Raw genomic sequence first — 13020 nt, 5'->3', positions numbered from 1 at the left:
TAAAATCTTCAAACTTTTTTTGTAGAGCAGACGGCAGAGACGCCAGCACTATGAGGCAGTGTGAAAGCTGTTTCACACATGTTAGTGCGCTTCTACAGATATCTGCCGTCTGCTCTACTGTGAATGGATTTTTTTTTTTATCAAATCTGTTTTTATTCAATGATATGAGAAAACAACAGGGTAAGTACAAAGCAATTCGGAATGAACATTTAAAACTAAACTTGGTGCCTTGTCACCTGTTAGGTAGAACTGGAGCGGTAGGCACTACTGTGAATGAATTTTTAACCTATCTACTATCAAGTTTAAAGATTTTATGGTGAGTGCCCTACAATTTCTTTTTGCTTTCTACAATGTGGTTCAGTTGAATTGTGTTGCCAAAAATTGTGGCATGTATTAAATTAGCTTTACTGTATAATAAAAAAAATTGTGTTTTTCATGCCATACTGCACTGTATAAGACCATTTCCAAAACTGCAGATAATTTTTTTATTTTATTTTACATATAAGGACAATATAACCTATGCCCAGTAGGCACAGACAAAAACTAGTAGGAAATATGACAGAAGAGAAAGGCACATACATCCTGAAATGCATAACAATGTTGTGGTATCAAGGGAGAGGAGCGCCCATCCTCGAACAAGAGGAAGACCCTGAGGGTAGTGAGAAGGAATAAAGAGGAGTGCAAAGAGGGAGGGGAAAGAGGAAGAAAAGAGAGGAAAGAAAGAGGGAAAGTGTGTGTGTGTGGGGGGGGGGGGGGGGGAGTTTTATACATATATATTTCTGTGAATTGGTCACAGTAAACCCATTTGGAGAAAGAGGGAGGAGCAAAACTGCAACTAAATTACCCTGTGTAAGACACTCAACAAAAAAAGCCGAGTACAGAGTTCAATATACATTGTGATTGCAGCTGAAACAACACTCCCAGCTCTTCATCAATAGCCCCATGCTGTAGTCTGGATTATTGGCAACAAAACCCAACTATTGGTGAAGAAATTAGGCCATGCTTTTGGGTATGTTCAAAACACATTCTGAATGCAAGTGTGGAAAAACAACCTTAGGCTCTTAGCATATTCACAGTTTCATTGTGTCTAAATAGACGGGGACCTGCCATGTGATCAGTATTACCAGCAAGGCGAGGAAGAGGCGTGGCCTCCTCCAGTGCCTGATTTTTTTATGAAAAGTGTGGGCATGGTCCCGATCATTTTGCCTGAATGGTCTAATACTGAGTGACTGGTCTAATAATTTCCTCCGTACAGTCAGTTTGGCAATCTCCTAACAGAGTCTGCCTTAGGCAGACTCTATGGGAAGATCACAGATTACACTAATCTATGCTATGCACAAATAAAACATTTCATAAATAAATAAACCTGTTCTAAATCGTAGCATGCGTAATTGTTTGATCTATCAAAATATAACAATATTATTTATTCCTGTGCAATGTACAGCATAAACAAAAAGAGAAGATAACACCAGGATTTTGGATTTTTTGTCACATCAAAAACATTTTTTTATAAAAAAAGACCAAAACCTCCCATCTACACAAATATGATACTAATAAAAACTAGAGATTGTGGCGCCTACACCAGCAATGTAGGTGGAAAAATAAAAACGCTATAGCTCTTAGAAAACGAGGAAGAAAAAAACAAAAATGGCCTGGTCATTAAAAGGAACCTGTAGGAATAAATGTGAACAGCGCTCCAATGTGTGAGGTTTGCAAAAGCATAGACAAAAAGCAGGGGAGTAAAGGAAGACTCTCACCTGGCATGGTTGTGCAAATGCAAGGCACAACTCTCAACGATAGCTTGTGTGTGGACCGCAGCCGCTCCCAGAAACAAACAGGTAACATATAGCAACTTTCCTCCACTCAAATCCCTGGGTAGATAGGGCGCAGGTCCAAGAACGTTAAGGATAGGTAAAAAGATTTTTATTTAAAAAACACAACGCGTTTCGAAGTCGTGCTGACTTCTTTCTCAAGTGTATAATACCAAATGGTTTTCAGTGTCTATAAAAAGGTAGGTTGCACATGCCCAGTAGGGCTACTGGGCATGTGCAACCTACCTTTTTATAGACGCTGAAAACCATTTGGTATTATACACACGTGTGTTTTGTATGGATTAATTACCAATACAGATTTATTTTTCACTAAAGTCCTGTGTGCTGCGGTTACTTTTTTGGATATTTAGATAGATAGATAGATAGATAGATAGATAGGATATGGTTATGTGGTTGATGCATTGTCTTGAAAGAAAGGGAAGAGTCAGAGAGCTGGGGACCATTTACATTTTGCAGTTCTACTTTTCATTTCCTGTCCTGGGTTATATGTCATGGCATGATAGTTTTATTTAAATACACTTTTCTTCTACTGGCATACCCCTTTAGGGCCACTGACCTGACCCATACTGCTACCAGTGTGTACCTATGGCAATTGCAAGGATATTTACTTGTTTTATTTGCTGCTCTTTGAATGTGTGAGGTTTTATCAACTCAATATTTAGGAGGGGTGTCCACACCAGGGCCTATTTGTCCATGAGCCACAGGACTTAAAAAATAAAGAAAAACTACAGGCAGAGAAGCAGATAAGATTATGACCTTTGGATTTAACAGTGTAAATCATTAGCAACTTTAGTCAGGGTTGCCTCAGGGTAATGACAAGAGCAAAAACTAAACCGAGTACAATTTAGTATGGATAGGTTAAAGTTACTAAAAAGTTACTAATGAACACATTGTGAGAGATTTCTCAGAACTAATGCAGCGTTAGGCTATGTTCACACACCAAAATTCTGTCCATTTTTATTGGAACGCAAATAACGGCTGTTATTTTAAAACAACGGCCGTTATTCATATAATTACGTCTATTTGACGTTAAATGGAGGCCATCCAATATAAACGTCAAATGTAATTTATTTTGACGGTGTGTGAACATAGCCTTAGGCTGGTTCCATATGGCAGTATTTGTCTCAGTATTTTGCATTAGTAAAAGTCAAAACTAGAAGTGGGTCCAAAACACTGAAAAAGTACAAATCTTCTCATTATGTTTTGTTTTTGTTTGTTTTTTTCAGACCAATTTTACTCCTGTTTTTGACTTGAAAATAATGATGCCAAACACTGACTTGTAAAACCTGCCTAAGGTAATGTTTACACGTACTTAAAGGGAAATTGACAGCATGGATATGCATATATATCCGTGCTGCCAGTTCCCAGATGCCTATGACACAAGCACTGTATACATACCTTTAGTGATGCTGTGTGATCCAGCATCTTCGGAAAAAAGGTTGTTTCCAGCTGCTGATGTATCTTTAGGCCGCTGCAGTCTCCTCCAGTTTTCAGTCATTCTGGAAGAGGCCTTTTGAAGGCCTCCATGGCTGCTGTGAAAAACTACCGTAGTTGACATCCTAACTGTATAATGAGACATATAATTAAAGGGGAACTATCAGCAAGTTAGGCGAATCTAACTTGCTGATAGCTCCCTAGTAGGCACGGGGTTCTGAGGATGATGGTATGTCTCCTACATGCATCCTTGGCACTTTTCCTGTGCTGTTCATTCTGAAATCCTCTGCCCGGTTAGCTGTTAGTAGTACTGGGGGCGGGGCTACTGTCTCCTCTGGCCACCGATCTGGCCAGGCCTCTCCATTGATAACCATTAGAAGGAGGTCAGCCTTGACTGTAGCCCTGCCCCTATGTGGCGTTCCAATGATCACTAATAGAGGGGGGCGGCCAAACCGGTGCTGGGGGTCTGTAACCCCACCCCCAGTGCTCCTAAAGGCTTACAATTTTAGGATGAACAGCAGGGAAACAGAGCTGAGGATGAAGTTAACAGACATACCTTTATCGTCAGCGACCCGTGCAAACTAGGGAGCTATCAGCAGGTTAGGCACGTACATATTTGTATACCTTACAGCAGGGATTCATAAACACGCACATAGTATAATAATATCCATGTTTGTTACACATTTTGAATACGTTAAAAAATTGCAGATGCAAAAGCTGGATAGTAGAGAACCTTTTTTTAAAACTTGATCAAACACAGTACCACATTAATGCCTAACAGAGTTCACAGTCCATGCCATGCAATGTTACCGTGCAGTGAAAAACATCTGAGCTTAAAGGGACAAATATAAGGAAAAAAATGCATTGTGATTATGTTCTTTACATTTCTGATGTGTAAATTTGTCACTGATGTGAAGGGAGAGTATGGAGCAGGAACAGGCTGTTATCTCCAGCTAAAACCTGCCGCTAATGCCCGTTTAACAATTTAAATGCCACTGTTAAAACTAAATAAATACACAAAGTGTAAAAATAAACAAAAAAGGAAAAAAAATGAAAAAAGGCCCCTTTGCAAAATAAAGTGCTCACCTTACCAATAACACACACTCCAATTTGCACATCCTACTTAACACGAACACGTTTGCAGAAATCAATAGTAAAGGCGATTTTAAGAAACTGTGTAATTGGGTTTTTAAGGCAAAAATGCCATCATCTGCATTCAAAAAGACTTTCCCCAGCCCCCCCCCCCCTCCTCTCTCATCCACTGCTCATTATCAGGAAATCTCGACTCTTTTACACAGTCGGGCCTTGTCTTTTCTATGAAGAGGGGAGGAGGGAGCCAGCAGAGAACAAAGGATTACACAGCAGGAGCTGTGTGAAAGACTGTATTCAGAGGTCAGAGAGGTCAGTGCTGACTGTCAGAGGAGATAGCCGGTGATGTAGCTATACATTAACTCTTTGTTGTCCTGTTTTGGTGCCTCACCTCCTTACACCCCTCCCCTTTCCGTAGAGAACAATGAAGACGGGGGAGAGCTTCAAACTGCTTTTTCATGATAAAAATGAATTTTTCGGCTAATAAACCCAATTACAAAGTTTCTTAAAATTGCGTGTAAAATTGATTTCTGCAAAAAACAATTAAACGACAGTGACATTTTAATAATAATAACAATTAAACCATTACATGAATATATATATATATATATATATATATATATATATATATATAATACATTATTTTTTTTTTACTATTAACTATTTAATAAAAAAAACTATGACAAATTAATATCTGCTCCAAATTTTAATAATTAAAAAGCCCAATATATATTATATCTATGGAAGAACCAAAACATGACACGTGAAGTTGCTTGACAATTATAATATGGCTTTCTTTGCAAATTTTGTTTTACTTATTTAAAAAAAAAAAAAAAAAAAAGCTTGGCAGTCCTTTTCCTGCAATGTATGGTTATTGTGTACATTGCACAGACTGGAAGAGAGGAAGGATCTTCCCTGTACTTGTTGGGTAAGTATTACACAGCCCAACCCTCTGTGTAAGCGCTGATCTGGATCGGTTCTGGATCAGCAGTTGTTTACAGTGCCTATTACATGGCTCGATAATCTAGCGATGTTCATGCAGCCTTTTCCTTTAATCAGCCGTCAGACCCACATCTCTTATTACATGGAAATTTATGTAGCTGGTGTGCAAATATCTTTTGACATATTTAAAGTAAGTGATCAGCTCAGCGATTGTTTGCCCGCTCGTCAGCTAATTGCTGGCTCTAGTACATGGGGAGATATTTACCTGACCTGGACCTTTGTAATAGGACCTTTAGTGCACATAAGTTTTTGAGCCTTGACTTTTTTTGCATTTGGGCTTTTTTGGTCCTTAATTAATACAAAATGAAAGCGACTCTGTACCCACAATCCAATACTCCCCCCCCCCCCCCCCAACAAAAAAAACAAAACAAAAAACCGCTTTTACCTTTAGATTGCTGCTTTTAATCCAAGATCTGTCCTGGGGTTTGTTCAGCAGTTGATGCAATTATTGTCCTAAAAAACTACTTTTAAACTTGCAGCTCTGTGTCAAATTGGCGTGACCTAGAGTACCCATGCCCTACTCTAGGCCACGCCTATTTGACATGGGGCTGCAAGTTTAAAAGTAGTTTTTTTGGACAATAACTGCATCACCTGCAGAATGGACCCCAGGAAGATCTTGGATTAAAAGCAGATATCCAACAGTACAAGCGGTTTGGGGGGATTGTGGTTAAAGGCTATACTTTATGAGGCAATGTCCAGACATTTGAAAAAAATTTCATATGGCAGAGCCATAAGGGAACATAACCATTTGGATTGCCGCTCCGGGACTTCCTGCACTTCCGTTGTCACAACCCAGTTGATGGGCTGTCCGCTTAGTCAGTCAGTGGCTGAGATGGGACACTGCTGCAGTCACTTGATTGGCTGAGCGCACAGTCCATCAGCCAGGGCAGACATTCCCCCCCGCCCCAAGTTGTAATGTTATCAAAACTCGGGGGATAATGCCTTCCAGCAGGGGCCTCACAGCCTGTGCGCTGTCACTTTGTGGCCATAGCTTTACAGGTACTTTGGCCCACTTTTTACAGATACTAACAATTACAGCCAAAATTAAAGAAGTCCAGCGAAAATTTTTAGTAAAGTATTGTATTGCCCCCCAAAAGTTATAAAAATCACCAATATACACTTATTACGGGAAATGCTTCCTGGATAAAATGGTGATGTCACTTTCTGGATAACATGGTGATGTCACGCCCCGACTCCTAGAGCTGTGCGGGCTGTGGCTGCTGGAGAGGATGATGGCAGGGGGACACTGAGGGACACAGGGCACTGGAGGGACACTGAGCATCCCTCTGCCATCATTCTCTCCAGCAGCCACAGCCCGCACAGCTCTGGGAGTCGGGGCGTGACATCACCATGTTATCCAGAAAGTGACATCACCATGTTATCCAGAAAGTGACATCACCATGTTATCCAGGAAGTGACATCACCATGTTATCCAGGAAGTGAAGCCTTGATGCAGTAGTAAGTGCAAGGAAAAAAGCACTTTATGTGCATTTCCCGTAATAAGTGTATATTGGTGATTTCTATAACTTTTGAGGGGCAATACAATACTTTAATAACATTTTTCGCTGGACTTCTCCTTTAATATGTGTCGGCTATATGGGACATTTTCTCATTGTTGCCCAAATGTTGGTAAAAGTGTGCGCTCAAGATCTTTAAGAGTATACTCACATGTTGTAGATTTTTGCAGAAATTCTGAAAATAGATTGAAAATAGATTCCATACACGCACATGTATTTCTGCAAGCTTATTCACATGAATGGAACAGTTAGAGAAGGTTCAACAACAGACAAATCTGCCATTTGTCAATATACCCTAAGGGTGCCTTCACACATACCGGATTCCCACTGGATTTTGCTGCAAACTCACTGTGCACAGATTGTCTGATGGGGACCAACGGGAGCCTCAAACGCAGTCGCGGCGCAGAGCAGGTAATGTATGCTCCAGGCGGCGGGCTGCGGGGGGTTAAAGGGGTCGCGTTAGATACTCACAGCGAAACGAAAATTCCGCTGCGGGTATGTAACCTCATTGAACTTCACACTACATGGATTTGCAGCGGATTTCGCTGCAAACTCGCGGCGTGAAATCCGCTGTAAATCCGGCACCCTAAGACTATGTTCACAAACAATAAAATAACGGCCGTCACTTGAATTTAATGAGACAGCAGTTTTTTTCATTCTTCAATGATTTCAATTGAAGTCTATGGAAACAATGGCTGTTGGTTACTGCACCAACAGTGGCCGTTATTTTAAGTTGTTCACAAATTTTTTTTCACCGTCCTTTGTAATGTTCCAACGGCCGTTATTGCAATGATGGTGGCTTGAACATGTTAAAACACTGCTATTGATTGGTACCCAAAACAGCAGCTGTTATTTTAAGTATCAAATAACGGCCGTAGAAAATCATTGTGTGAAAATAGCCTTGGCCTGGATTCATGTGTAGTCCATTGGTCAGTATTTTTAGCAAAATTCAGGACTGTCCAAGACAAAAAAAGGTGCAAATCTTTCCATTAGGCCAAGGCTACACTGCAACTTTATCTAGTGCTACAGATTTATTTTAAAGGGAATCTGTCACTAAGTTTATGCTGCCTTAAAGCCGTAGTCCACCCAAAAATTTTTTCTTTCAAATCAACTGGTGCCATAAAGTGCCAGAGATTTGTAATTCACTTCTATTAAAAAATCTCAAGTCTTCCAGTACTTATCAGCTGCTGTGTGTCCAGCAGGAAGTGGTGTTTTCTTTCCTGTCTGACACAGTGCTCTCTGTTGCCTCCTCTGTCCATGTCAGGAACTGTCCAAAACAGGAGCAAATCCTCATAGAAAACCTCTCCTGCTGTCCAGACTGGAAATAATACAACTTCCTGTTGGGCATACAGCAGCTGATAAGTACTGGAAGGCTTGAGATTTTTTAATAGAAGTAAATTACAAATCTCTGGCACTTCATGGCAGCAGTTGATTTGAAAGAAAAATATTTTTGGTGCACTACCCCTTTAAATGAGGGCAGCATAAACTAGTGACAGAAATGCTGAACAGATCGGTGTATTACTTATATCATTCTATTCAGCTGTTCTCCTAATATGCAGAAGAATAGGATTCTTGCCACACCCCTCCCTCCGTCCTCCAGCTGCTGATTGACAGTTAACTGCCTATACACAGCATGGATAGATAACTGCCAATCAGAAGTTACTAAACCTGCTGACAGAGTCTCTTTGTAACAATATGACTGATCACGACTGACTTCATGGAAGGTCCTGCAGGACTTTTTATCTCCCATTCTCAGGAAGTTTGAACATAGAACCTTTACTTTTGGGAATCTGGATGCAATGTGCCCATCGCATCCAGCTTTCTCTTCGGCACCCATCATAGAGAATAGAAATTAGCAAAGAGGAGTGAGAGGTCTGTGCGGCAGCGACAGGAACCTGATTTTCTCATCACCAGTGCGTGACCCTTCATGTGTGGCTATTTCTCCAATGTAGATGTCTTATAGGGGATATTCAGGGAAATGTGAGGCCCTCAGGTGTTACCCCTATGAGGTAGTAAGTTGACCATTAGTATATTACACCAGTTTTATCTGCTCTGTTTTCTGTGGAGACATAATAGAGGGGGCATTAGGGTGAATTCACATACCTTGGAATTGCTGAATCTATACTAGAAATCACCACCTTATGTGAATGGGATATAAAAAGTGAGGACATTCTACAGAGGGTGAAATCCCTATCAAAATCTTTATAGAACCTATGCAGATTCTGACTTATTTGGTACAGTAGAAGTCTCCAGAGTGTGAACTTAATATGTCATCCTATGTTTCACATTCTATATGGTAGCAGGTGCATGGATACCCTGGCTCAGAATTTGTCCCTGTACCGTTGTTGACAGATGCATGATATGCATCTATGGTATATAAATAATGCATGATATCTAAATAATGGATTCAAGTATATTGCCTCCTGCTGGTGCTGACCTGCACTTGCTGTGTTTTTTTTTCCCTTCCTGGATAGAAAAGAGAACCATTTTGTTTCATGCTACAAAATCCACGGTAAAACTCATTGAACTTCATCCTTAAAAAAACAGTGCTTGCTCATGCACGACAGTCTGCACGAAGCAACCTATAAAAACGATGACATAGCACGATGAATGGTTTGGGTAATACCATATTGCTTATTCAGCCTTGATTCCCTTTACAAGCTGTTCGATGTATTAGCAATACATGTGAAATCCTTTTTTGCAGATGAAGTGTATATGTGTTCATAACTATTATGTTGGTAATGTATACATTTGGTAAAATATAAATGAGAGAAGAAAATTCACACTGGTAAAATGAGAACAAAAGCCATTGTATAGGATAGCTATAAAGCCAATGCAGTCCTAGATATAAAACCTAGTAAATTTATTGCAGAGACATCAATGCAATTATCCTCTAGATACGGTGCACAGACCTTCGAGTCCCTGCCTGATTTCTATGAAGGAACCCCCAGTAGATTTCGCCAATCATTAAGATACCCATTTTCACCACAAACACACTTCTTGTAGGGGCTAAAATAATTTTTGATCAGAATATATAATACTAACAGTTTTGCATGTCTCCATGGTATCTCCGAGTAAGCTAAAGTAATACTTTTACCACCTTTTGGGCTATGTTTACACACTGTTGAAATGACGGCCGTTTTTTCACAAATGGCCGTCATTTCACAGCACATATTGGCTGTTATTATGCGAATGTGTGAACGTAGCGTCAAGTTGATTTCGTACTATGTTGTTTTTCTTTAACGTATAAATGTAAAAAAAAAACACATACATTATCGCATGGTAAAAATTGATGCTGCTATATGCCATACAGCAAATTCCGTTTTCCCTTGCGACTTATGAATATGAATATAAAACTTCATGCTTGTGGACTTTCCAACATAAAGCGCTGCAACACTTGAATGACATGATATGTCCCTATTGCACAGGAGACGCAGAGGAGGAAGGTATGTCTCTTATAGTGTGTCTTTACCTTCCTCCTTGGCGCCGTTCCCGTGCTGTTAGTAATTTGCTCCTCGGTCCGGTAAAGGGCACTCATTAGGAGCCCCCATAGCGTTGATCCAACTCAGCTGGCCCACTCCATTGATTATAATTAAAAAAGGACTAACTACTAACTGCACCGGAACGGAGCAGAGAAGGAAAAAGGTAAGAGATATATCCTCCTCCTCGGCATCTCATGTGCAATAGGGACAGACCAGCAGGTTAGATGCGTCTTAACCTACTCATCGTTCCCCTTTAAAGAGAACCCATCATCTAAATGTGACTGTCCCTATTATAAAAGTTTATCTCTCCCTAAGTCTATTTATAAACATACAGAATGCCTTTGCAGTCTGTATATTTTACTCTACCTGATCCTCTGCATCTGTGCAGCAAGGCCGGGTGCCACCATTTTGATGACATCACTTGCGCTCCAGCTCTGGAACGCAAGTGACGTCATCAAGATAGCGGCGCCCCAGCCTTACTGCACTGGTACAGAGTATTAGAAAAAGTCTGTATCTTCGTAAATAGACTAAATTACCTAATCCTCTGCTTCGGTGCAGCAAGGCCAGGCGTCGTCATCTTGATGACATCTCTTGCGTTCCAGTGGTGGAATGCAGCGCTGGAATGCAAGTGACGTCATCAAAATGGCGGCGCCTGGCCTTGCTGCACTGAAGCAGAGGATTAGGTAAAGTATAAGATACAGACTGCAAAGGCAGTCTGTATCTTCATGAATAGATCAGAGAACAGGGACACTAGATAATACACATCGATCTTGTGCTGTATAGCGTAAGATCAATGTGTATTAACGGAGCAGTGGGCAAAGGATCATGGGAACCTATCCCGCTGCTCTGCATGATGGGAATTTCCTGTCTCGTGCCGACTCTTTTGAAAAGAGCCGGCGCGAGACAGTGAGGAAACGGTGAATGAGTTGAAAACGCGGCCACAAAATTAATTAACTATGCCATGTAAATTAAATGGAGGAATAAAGAAAAATAAAAAAACGACCATGATTGGATCTCTTTTGGCATTTTTTTAGATTTTCCACATAAAAAAAATTGCTGCAGAAAATCCACAGCATATCCAACCTACGTGAAGCATATTTTCCCCCTTGAAGGGCCAGCATTGGGGCCTACGGCACTGCTGCTTGCACCTTTTTTTTTTTCCACTGCTTACACTGACAACCACAGCCGACAGTCAGAAGTGGATCCAGAAAAAGAAGTATAAGGGCTGTATTAAACGGGGCAATGATCAGCTGACAAATGAGCAAGTGCTAATTCATTGGCTGATGGCATCAATTTGGGAGGCTACAAAAAATCCTTGCTGTTTTTACTGCTCTTTTATAAATCAGATCCAAGTAACCCCAGGGCCCTTTGGAACCCTGGTTGGGATTCAGTGGTATAGTCAATAATCAACAGAATAGAAAAACGGTATGGACAGGAAACGTGTAAACAAACAGACATACTGTGCATCCACCTAGTGCAGTGCTTTACACAGGTAAATCCGGGAATAGGTTTGTTTGTTTGTGCACCTTTCCTTGATCCATCAACACAAAGTAAAACCAAATATATTAATATAGTATATGTCGTCTTCAAAAATCCTATGTGTATATGTGTTTTTAATTATGTTTATTTAAAACCTTATCTTTAGGGGGTTCCAATCCAACTTACCTGGAAGCTACATGAATATACTGCAGCAGACCAACCGCCATGCGAGAGAGGGGATTTACACCATGCCAGCTGCCTATTCCCATGCATGTTAACATGGACACTTACAGTTCAGTGCACAAATTGTTCTTCTAGAGGTTTGTATCTCATGGGAATAACAACCCAAGCATGACTGGGAGCCGGGCTAACAGGCTTATTGGAAAGAACAGTTGTTAATGAATGTTCACACTTACATAGTTAGAATTAGTCTGTGGTGTTTGTTGTTTTTATGCTCTATATTGGAGTCTAGTTAGGGTACATTGGTCCATTAAATCTGGACTATAAAAGTATTATTTCTGATTGAAGACATGAATTTCACTCTGACAGTAACAGCAAATACATTAGCACAGGAAAACTCCCTTTGCTCAGATGTACTGTATAGCTATATAATAGATGGCAGATGTCCCATTTGATGGCGATCCTCCATTACATCACTGCCCTCTTTGCCTAGGCTACTTTCATGTGTTACACAAGCAGATTTAAAGGCATGTATTATGTTCTTTCCTATAAAGCTTTACATGAAGAAGGCGTCACCGAGCTAAAACACTGACACATTATGCATCCTGTAGAATTCTGCGCATGTTTCATTGACCCTTTAATGTCCAGCGATAGGTTTTAAAACACTTTATTTCCTTTTCGGATGGTGCAAGTCGCAGAGCAGCACCACGCAAACAGCATCATCACAATTGAACCACATTGTAAGACATCATTGTCTGTGTTAATAGTGCTTTATTGAGATCCAGGGACAGAGGGAAAGTTGGAGCTATGTGAAATACAGTATGCACACAATTGGCTACAGATGTATATTGCACAATAGCATAAATGTATATAGCATGCATCCAGATTAAAGCTGACACAGCGTCAGAAAACAGCTGTATTTTACATAACATGATTAAAAAGTGACTTTATTTGTATTTTCTCTACATATAAATAGAATAAGGTTGCTAGCTTTACAGGAAACAC

At 40.4% G+C, this 13020-nt stretch overlaps 2 long non-coding RNA genes across 6 annotated transcripts in view; one reads left to right on the top strand and one right to left on the bottom strand.

Moving 5' to 3' along the window:
• LOC138795416 (uncharacterized) overlaps positions 1-13020 on the top strand; it is a 76265-nt gene that overhangs the window by 24675 nt on the left and 38570 nt on the right. For all 5 annotated transcript variants that reach the window (XR_011363605.1, XR_011363606.1, XR_011363603.1 and 2 more), the window contains exon 2: positions 12002-12155. This is a non-coding gene — a long non-coding RNA (uncharacterized lncRNA). The remainder of the gene's footprint in view (positions 1-12001; positions 12156-13020) is intronic.
• The window catches only part of LOC138795417 (uncharacterized), a 31826-nt gene continuing 22041 nt past the window's right edge, over positions 3236-13020 (bottom strand). Inside the window, exon 3 of the long non-coding RNA XR_011363607.1 lies at positions 3236-3395. This is a non-coding gene — a long non-coding RNA (uncharacterized lncRNA). The remainder of the gene's footprint in view (positions 3396-13020) is intronic.

Source organism: Dendropsophus ebraccatus, chromosome 6 (assembly GCF_027789765.1).
Source record: "Dendropsophus ebraccatus isolate aDenEbr1 chromosome 6, aDenEbr1.pat, whole genome shotgun sequence".
Lineage (NCBI taxonomy): Eukaryota > Metazoa > Chordata > Amphibia > Anura > Hylidae > Dendropsophus > Dendropsophus ebraccatus.
This window is presented reverse-complemented; position numbering and strand designations above follow the sequence as displayed.